Here is a 9,293-nt window from a genome sequence, read left to right as displayed (position 1 = left end):
ATTTTCCATGGTGGATATACATATTTTTGTAGACATTCTTACCAAGCCTTTGGGTCCTGAAAAATATGTAAAGTTCCGGGATAAACTTGGTGTAGTTAGTAAATTGACCATTAAGGGAGGGTATTAAATTATGTAATAATGTTTATAAGAAATGTTTTCAACGATAATAACATCAAAATTCATTTGTCGATGCGTTTCGAACCAACAAGTGTGGTTCATTGTCCGTGTGGTTGTCGACGCGATAATCTCATCTTGTTTTGATAATGAACCACACTTGCTGGTTCGAAACGGGTCGACAAATGAATTTTGATGTGATTATCGCCAAAAACGTTTCTTATAAACTTGTTATGGATCACAGAAGCCTCAATTCAATATGTAATAATGGTCAATAATTAATTAGACTTAGGCATTTAACTTTATGTCTTATTGATCAATCCCACATTCATAAAGTGAATTGACGTGTTAATCTATATAAGAAAGTGTTTGCTCTATTATTAAAAAACTGAATACAAAGAACTCTTTCAAGTTATTTCTTGTCTTTCTCTATGCTTTTGCTTTCTTTATATTAATTGCAAATTGAGAGTAAGAGAGTACTCATTGGAAGATCAAATGAATTTTAGGTTTACCATTCTTGGCTTGGAAATGTACTATTCCTAAAAGGGAGTAGTCAATATTGAGGTCAGAGTGGGTATTGCTCCATGTAGTATTTTCTTATTATGTTAAAGCACTTACATAACTGTAGTTCCTTTTTTCCCTTTGTCCTTAGCTCATTCTCAAACCAAAGCTGACAATCAGGCTTGTTGACCACTATGTGTCAACAACCCATAGCAGTACACCCCCTTTTTCGCAAAAGGGATAGCGCCTAATCGATGTGTTCGTGCCGTCCAACTATCATCATCAGCTTGACCAAGATGTTATAATGTAAACCCATTTTGCATATATGTGATGTAAATAATCTAAGCAGATCTGTGTCGTGTATGTAACGACCTAGGTAAACCTACTTTTCTAGTGACGATTTACATTCTGGGAGGTTTTTTGTCTCACCGATCCATTCTCGAATGGTCGGCAGAGTTTTCCTTCAGTCTTATCCCAAAGCCGGAATGGATTTTGTCACTGGGATCTTAGGCGAGTCCTAGTGTTCTAGATCGAGTCTATGTAAAAGTGATTTGGGAATAATCCTAACTATTTGGTTAGGTTATTTTATTACAAATTGCTTGGTATGCTGGATTATATTTGTGTCGCAGAAATGGGTAGTCTGTGAGAGTATTTTACAAATGGGTTTTCCCCCTTGAGATGTAAAAAATATGAAAATCATGATGTAAAGTGTCTTGAGGGTTGGAAAAATAATTTATCCCCTCATAGCTTAATTAATTAAAATTTTTGGCAAAAAATTAATTAAAATCATTAGCCTGAAATTTAATTAATTCTAGATCCTAGCTCACTAAATTTTAAGCCTTTGGTCCCTAGGGGTTAAGTCAAAGTCAAATTTTTGAAGAAATTAACTCAATTATTCTATTTTATTTTTGAGTTAATTAAAATGCATTTAATTGAAAATTTTGAATTTCCTCAAGAATTTAATATTTCGATGGATGAGATTAAAAGAAATTTTAATCCTCATCAACGATAGAGATTACTTTGACGAGGATTACTCGAGCTAGTTGTTGGAGGATTTATCTTTAAATAGGAAGTCATTCGTCAGTCAATTCGCTCGACCTTAGAGTCTTGTGTTAAGCGAAAAGCTCTCGTGTAATCTTTTTTCTGAATAATAAAGAAATACTTTGGGGTTAATCTTCGTCGGTGTTACTCTTCATGGAAATACTATAAGATGTGTCATTTTTCATGTGTCATTTTTTTTTAGCAATTGATAATAGCTTCTGAAGAGTGATTTGAGTACAAGTATCTTGCTCAGTTGCTAGGGTTTAAGTCATAATTTAAATTTTGAATGTAATAGCAAGTATCTCTATTTATCTGAATTTTATTATCATTTTCTTGCTCTATTTTGATGGCTAAATTGAGTTTTGCAGGAAAGTTTTGATTTTTAGGACCAACTATCTCCCAATCCGTGTTTCCTGAAGAGCCTAGCTTAATTTAATCTCAGGCTTATCATAAGATTTTTATTGGTGATGCATGAAGGGTTTTGAGCTAAGCACCTCCTTTAAAATTTAAAAATTTATTTTTTATGTGCGAAATTGATAGATCTGGCTGTTGAGAGCCTTAGACTATTAGATCTGGGAGTGGAGTTGGGCTCACACTCCTCAGATCTGATAGATCTGCCATTCCTGTGCATATATTTGTAAAATTATTTTTGGATTTATGACTTGGTTTTTAGTTTTTATCATTGTATATATTGTTTGGGTATTTTGTTGTTGTCGTGCAGCTACAGATCTGAGGAAAAAACCCGGGTAGAGTCCAAATCTAGGCCCTGGAGGATAAGATTTGGATCTCTGGGGTTTTATTTCCATAATTTTGCAGGGTTATTATTCAAAAGATTTTGCAGTCCAAGGTTTTTTAAAATGTTTTAAATTTGGAAAATTTTATAAGGGTTTCAAATAAATCTGAAGCAGAAGGATTTAACATTTTAATAAGAATTTCTGGGGTTTTATGGCTAACATTTTTCTGAGTTTTTCGATCTGCTGTTTCGATTTTCATTTCGATGCAAAATTTTGATTTTTTTTTACAAGGCCCATAACCTTTTGCTGCTATTTGCATTCTCTACGAATTTGCAAACCCCAACCTTGCTACCATCTCTCCCATCTGCGTTTTCTTCAATCACCCCATCACCGCCTTCAAACTCTGCAAATGCATCCCTCTGCCCAACTCCTTTTACCCTTGAAATTCGTCCATCGCCTCGCTGCTCTTCCTGCGAATTCCTCTCCTGGTGTGTGTGGTATCTCCTTGCCCTAACAGTAGTTCCGTCCCACAGCTCTCAACTCTTCACAATCTGTATCCATTCTTCTCACTCCTTAATCCTCCATCCAGCCCGTAGCCATCCTTTCCCGCAGTTCTGCCTACAAACGCCTCTCCTTAGCTCATGGATCTCCTTTGGATGACTTGTCATTTATTTAGTCTTTGGTTAATTCAAATTAAATGCACTGGTCTGTAGCCATTTTTATCTTGTGATTGTGTCTATCTATCTCAATTGACCGAGTCTTGTCCTAAATTCATCAAGTTGTTCATCCTTAAAATCTCCTAGAGCCCGTGTTCAACAGGCTACCCTTGTCCATTCACCTTAGGGACTACCCCCTTTGACTTATCTAGGAGGGAGTCTAAACAGAGTGAGTAAGGATTAGAGTGGCAACCCTTACTCTGAGCGTTGTCGTGGTGCCTAGACACTTTGTGCAACAACAAGGCCCATTTCTAACCTTAGTTTATCTCAAGGCGCAACTGGGTTCTCAATTCAGCAATATGTCCCTATGTTCACTTCTATCCCTTTTGCTCCATGGAGATCTTTGCTTTTATAGATGAGTTAACGAAGTGATTAAAGTTATTAATGAAGGACCTCGAATGACTGTTCAAAGAGTTGTGTGTAGTCCACTACTGCACTTTCAACTGCCGTTATACCCTCTGTGACAGCGGTTGCACGCTGCTCCTTTACTTCTGGTAGAGTTGAAGGCTGGGCCTTCAACTGTAATTCTATGATCTGCAGGTTCAACTCCAACTGAACCCTCTCCATTTCTGTACCAGTGTCGCACACACCTATAGCCAGCTTGCAGACGCACATCTCCACTGGTTCTTTCTTAGGAATAGCCAACTCTGGGACCATTCAGCATGCCTACTTCATGACCTGAAGTATACGCTTGTTTTGGTCGTTAGCCTTAGTCATGGTGGCGATGGCAGAGTCTCATTGTAGTGCGATCTGCTCATTGTTAATCCTTTGCTCGTTGATCACCTGTAGAGTGTGGTGCTCACGGGCCCTCAACTCTGTAATCACTCCATCCTGTAATAGGTGGAGCACCTCGCCAAGGAGCGCTGCCAAATTCAACCCTACTCCCTTGAAGGTGCTGATAGTAGACCTATAAGCTGCATTCTCTGTGGTCAGTGCTCCATTGGGCAGCACTATCGCACTGGATACCCTCGCGCGCAACATCTTGGCAGCTTCTGAAGTGCCGATAGCAACGCTGGTAGACATCGTGCTAGCCTGTGATGCGCGGGTCTGCACCTCCTGCATACCTGTCTAGATAGCCCCCAATACTAGTTGTTGTTGCTGCTCAAACTGTTGTAGGTCCTCCACAGTGACATCTCGCACCGTGTCTCCAATTTCATGTAACTTGCCCTCTGTGAGGGTGATTGGGTCCAACGGCGTCTTAGTGGCCTTGGACATCTTCCCCGACCCTCCTTTATCTTGTTCCCTTGGATGCTTGATGTAGGCGAACGTCGCCTGTGGGTCCGCGTCGTGGTACTCTGTCTGCTCGTCCATCTCTTCTTCTGTCTTAGGTGAAGGCGACCTCGCGCCTTTGTCAGAGACCCACTTTGAGATAAATGGGTGTATGTTTAGGTAATATGATGTTCTAATTCCATTAAAGATGATGATTCTCAATTTGAGGGCCAATAACTTTTGGTGAGTTGTAAGTCAAGAGTCAAAGCCATTTTGGGTAAGATGTGAAACTATCCCCTCAGTTATAAAAATTAAAAGGAACAACAAAACTTTGTTCCATCATATCTTACGCATATATTTTAGAAATCTAGAGGCGAACAAATTATTCAATAGTTCCCAAGATAAAAAAAAATCAAATTGGACACATGGATCCAAAATATTATGACGATTCTCAATGAGTGAACCTTATCTTTGAATAATATTAGATAAAACATATTTTGGTTGTGGGACTCATGATAGAAGGGTCCATAGAGGTATTATGGAGTACTAATTCTATTGGACCTAATGGTTCGTTAAATAAAGTTGCATTTTGGGGTATATGATGAGATGCAACTCATGTGGTACAACACTTTATGAATTCGTGTAAAACTAGTCCTTGTGACATACAAAATGAACAAAGAAACAAAATTATATATCATTAGAAAATACTCATATATTTTATCCATTTTGAGATTGGTACATTAGCCATTAGTTTCCATAATGGAAAGTTGCATAATTGATCCTTAGATCCAAATTCTTATGACAATCCTTATTAACTGAAACCTTGCTCTATATAATGTTTGTTAAAACATGATCTAGCTATGGGGTTTATGGGGAAGCCCCCCGTAAAGGTAATTTAATGTACTAATTCCATGACATATAAGGATCCATTAAATAGAGACCTAATTTTGGGTTTATGATGAGTTAAAACTCAATGCTAAAATCCCTTTAGGGACAAAAATGAAACTAGTCTTAGGGGCATAAACAACATAAGCTCCAAATTTTTGCAATTAACAACATAAGCTCCAGATTCAATAATGTCCTATGGTTTCAGGCTACAACTGACAAGTCATTAATTTGCTACAGTGACAGGCTGCTACTTCAAGTTAAGGATACCAGGAAGCTCAAATGATCAACAATTTTGAAAGCTTGAGGCCAAATTCCACCTGTAGTCGTAGCTGGAATGGCACCAAGAAAGGTAGGCGCATCTTCTTCCTCCTTAAATTCCCCATAGTGATGTTCTGTAGCTAACCACAATGAATCTTCTGCCGCACTAAAGAAAATTGCTACCTTACTGAGATCTGTCAACCCGACAGAAAGAAAATTGCTGCCTTATTGAGATCTGTCAACCCTAAATGGAGCATCTCCACTATCAAATATGCTTTGGTGACTACATGTACGATCAACAATTTTGAAAGATTATACCTTTGGTGGTGAGCCTGGTTAGATTTCCCAATCCATCCGCTGAAAAACTATGTGTTTGTGTTTAGCATTTGAGTTTCTTCAAGCCAATTGTTCTCTAGTTACACCTCTTAGTGAGGCTGGAGGCACGTGTAGGGCATGAAAATGAAAATTTTATAAATTACAGCTACCACATAACATATTAATCATCCTACATAAAATGCTATGTGTGACCTACCATGAAGGCCATGTGTCTCATCGTTCCATTTATCAAAATTCTGCCATCCTTAACCTCAGCCTTGTTCATTCCTCAGCCTCATGCCCTCCTTAACCTCGGTCTTGTTCATTCCTACCTTGGCGTTGTTCTTATACAGATGCTTAAGGCCCTCATGCCTGTTGTAGTGTATTCCGTTGGAGTTTTGTTGGGAAAGGAGTGTTTCAATTCAAAGACTATGGGCAACATGGTTGGAATCTCTTTAGGGGTTGCCATTGCTACATATGGGGAAGCCCAATTCAATTCTAGGGGTGTCATGTTGCAATTGGGTGTTTTGGTTTCTGAGGCAACACGTTAGTCTTGATTCAAATACTTCTGACCGCTAAGGGGATTAGTCTGAATCCAATAACATCACTGTACTATGTTGCCCCTTGCTATTTTGTATTCTTGTCAATCCCTTGGAAAATAATTGAGTTCCCAGTTCTAGCAGCCTCTTCTTCATTTTATCTGGATGTGAGGCTGTGAGGCTTTTTACTGCCGACTGTGCATGTGCATTTCTGTTGAACTTTGTAGTTTTTCTTTTGGTTGGTAAGACATCAGCCCTTACAATGAACGTTGCAGGTGTTGTCAAGGACTGGCTCCTCATTGCCTTATCATGGTCTGTTATAAAGGACAAAGTGACTGGTATTAATCTGTTACGGTATGGCTTGGATTTCTTGGAGGTTTGCTTCTACAATCATTTGAAATTGCAGTCACTTAAGGTAAGGAGGCTCGGAAGAAGGTCTTAGATGGATATGAAGATCTGAGTAGGTTACTTGGACAAAACCTAGATATCGAAGGCAAGAACAAGAATGATGCCAATGTCTAGATTACACAGGAAGGGCTGTTGATCTTGTTCTCACAACTTTCATGTCATGTACCAATGTGATATAGTTTGATTTTCCTTTTCTCTTATGAAAGTGGTTCAGGGCTGCACCACAAAGCGTGAACTTCCTTTAGCTTAGGTGTATCTATTCCACCAAACTTGCCTGAGATTCCACCCACCCTCATCCCTTTGAAATTCATGCAGCACATGTAGTGTAGACCATAACAAAAATGAAACCCTGGTGGATAACAACTTCGGCAGTGGATCAATGTTCTGTTGGTTGTCGAGTTTATTCTTTGTGGCAACCGAACCCTTTATCACAGGATGAATAAAGAAAAAGCTTCATTGTTTGTTGATCATTCTATCCATTGTTTCCTAATCCTATTTTAATTATCGTATTAATCAAAAGGTAGAGATTTTAAACTTTGTAGCACAACAATTGCAATCACACTCTTTTGGATTGATGATTTTAGATGTGAGAGCCTCTTAATCTTGTGGAGCATTGTATTCTTTGGATGAAGGTCAGTCAGGAGCTTTGTGTGTAGTTTTAGATATTTTGATAAATGTCTTTGGTTCTCATAAAAAAATTAAAATAATGGCCTCATAAATTCCTTCAAATTGAACAGTTCAAAAGAATTGTGCAGGCGCATGTTGCTTTGGTATGCTGAAAGTTTGGATCTGAAGGTATCATTTGGTTTTTCATTTCATTTCAAAAACTAAGCATTTATGATATAGAAGGTAAACACAGTTATAGTAAAAACTTCCGAACTACACCAATTGGATTGTAACTTTGATAGCCTTATTTGCACCCAATCCAGAATTAACTACTCACAGGACCTGAATGTGCACTGTTGTTTAAAACTTTTCCAGAGCTCATTCTGGTATTCATCGATAACTTCACTTCAGTGAGTTAGCAAAAGGTGTAGCCTCTGAAGAATTTTTTAATCATTGTCTGCCAGGTTAATGATATTACTTATAATGCCATGAGCTGTCATTTGCGGCATTAACCATTGTTATCATTCTAGACCAAAAGACTGAAATTCATGCTGGTAGTTGGCACTAGTTTGATGTCATTCAATATGCTCTTGTTGGTTTTTGCTTGAGAATGACTCCATCATCATGCAACGTACTTGAGCTTCTAGTTTTTAATGACTTTCTTGAGTTAATTTGTTCCTAGCCTATTTTCAGGATCTGTAAGTGTCCTCTATATATTCTGATTAGCTTGACTAAGCAGTGACAATGGCAAACTAAAGCTATATTTTATAACCTCCCTACAGTGAGTTAGCAAAAGCCGTAGCTTCTGAAGCATTCCTTAATTATTGTCTACCAGATAGATGATGTTACTTTTGATGCCATCAACTGTCATTTGTAATAGTAACCATTGTTATCATTTTAGGCTAAAAGATTGAAAATTTATGCTGGTAGTTGGGAGTAGTTTGATTTCATTCAATATTTCCCTGTTGGTGTTTCTTTCTGGTAGTTGGGAGTTAATTTGTTTTCAACCTATTTTCAGGGCCCAGAAGTGTACTCTAGAGTCTATCGATTCTGAGTAGCTTGACTAAGCAGTGAAAAGAGAACAAAAACTGTGTCAATTTTAGGTCAATGGGAGACACTTAAAAGTTTGTTCAATGAAGCACTGGCAATAAAAAAAGATGTAATTGCTATTATTTTCTCACTTTCCAGTCCTTTGTATCAATGGGCTTGAAATTGACAGTTCTATTCTCAACAATTATGAACTGTGCAAAATTGCAAATGGAAAACAGTATTCATGAATCCAACGTGGAGTGCCTCATTTTGAGAATTTGCTCCTTGATATTGCTCAAATATATATGCAGTATTCAGAGCAGATTTAATCACGCTCCAGTCTTAATGGCAGAAAGCCCTCTACAAGCCAAGAAATAAAAATAATTAATCTCTGTTCTAACTTCTAAGCCTCAAGTTAGTTTCATTAGGAACAAGAAATCTCACTGGAAGATGAATTTGAGAGAACCGACAGATATCTGCAGCAATTTCATATTTGTAGTACTCAATTGTAGTAAGGAATTTTTCTTGTAGACTTATTTCAACTTATCTATTCATTTACAGTCTTATTGTATTCAACTGCAATATTGGATTCATTGCAGTAAGATATTCCTAAGGGATAATATTCAGTTATCTCTTTCTATGCGATCAGTTCTTGCCCCATAGGCTACAGACACGGGACATTTAGCTACTTCAAAGATACTCTGCTTGCATTTTAAGATCCCTTTCAATCATCATTTTGTAAGAAATATGATGTTCTATTTAATATTGAGGAATCAGTTATATTGAATTTCCTATTTTAATCTACTTCTTGTAATTTGAGATCCATTTAGTTTGTAATATGATCATCTTACATTGTTTTTCAAAGTTGAATGGTTTTTACCTATTGTTCTTTTTGCAGTTTACCATATATTCATTTGCAAATCGCTCTGTATTTC

The 9,293-nt window shown here is 37.6% G+C and overlaps 1 pseudogene; it reads left to right on the top strand.

The window, feature by feature from the left end:
- Nucleotides 1-5,994: 5,994 nt before the first annotated feature.
- Nucleotides 5,995-6,837, top strand: LOC149230792 (putative sugar phosphate/phosphate translocator At2g25520 pseudogene; annotated as a pseudogene).
- Nucleotides 6,838-9,293: the final 2,456 nt, after the last annotated feature.

Source organism: Pinus tabuliformis, chromosome J, assembly GCF_031772625.1.
Source record: "Pinus tabuliformis cultivar Carrire ecotype Pingquan chromosome J, CPIR1, whole genome shotgun sequence".
Taxonomy (NCBI): Eukaryota; Viridiplantae; Streptophyta; class Pinopsida; order Pinales; family Pinaceae; genus Pinus; species Pinus tabuliformis.
This window is presented reverse-complemented; position numbering and strand designations above follow the sequence as displayed.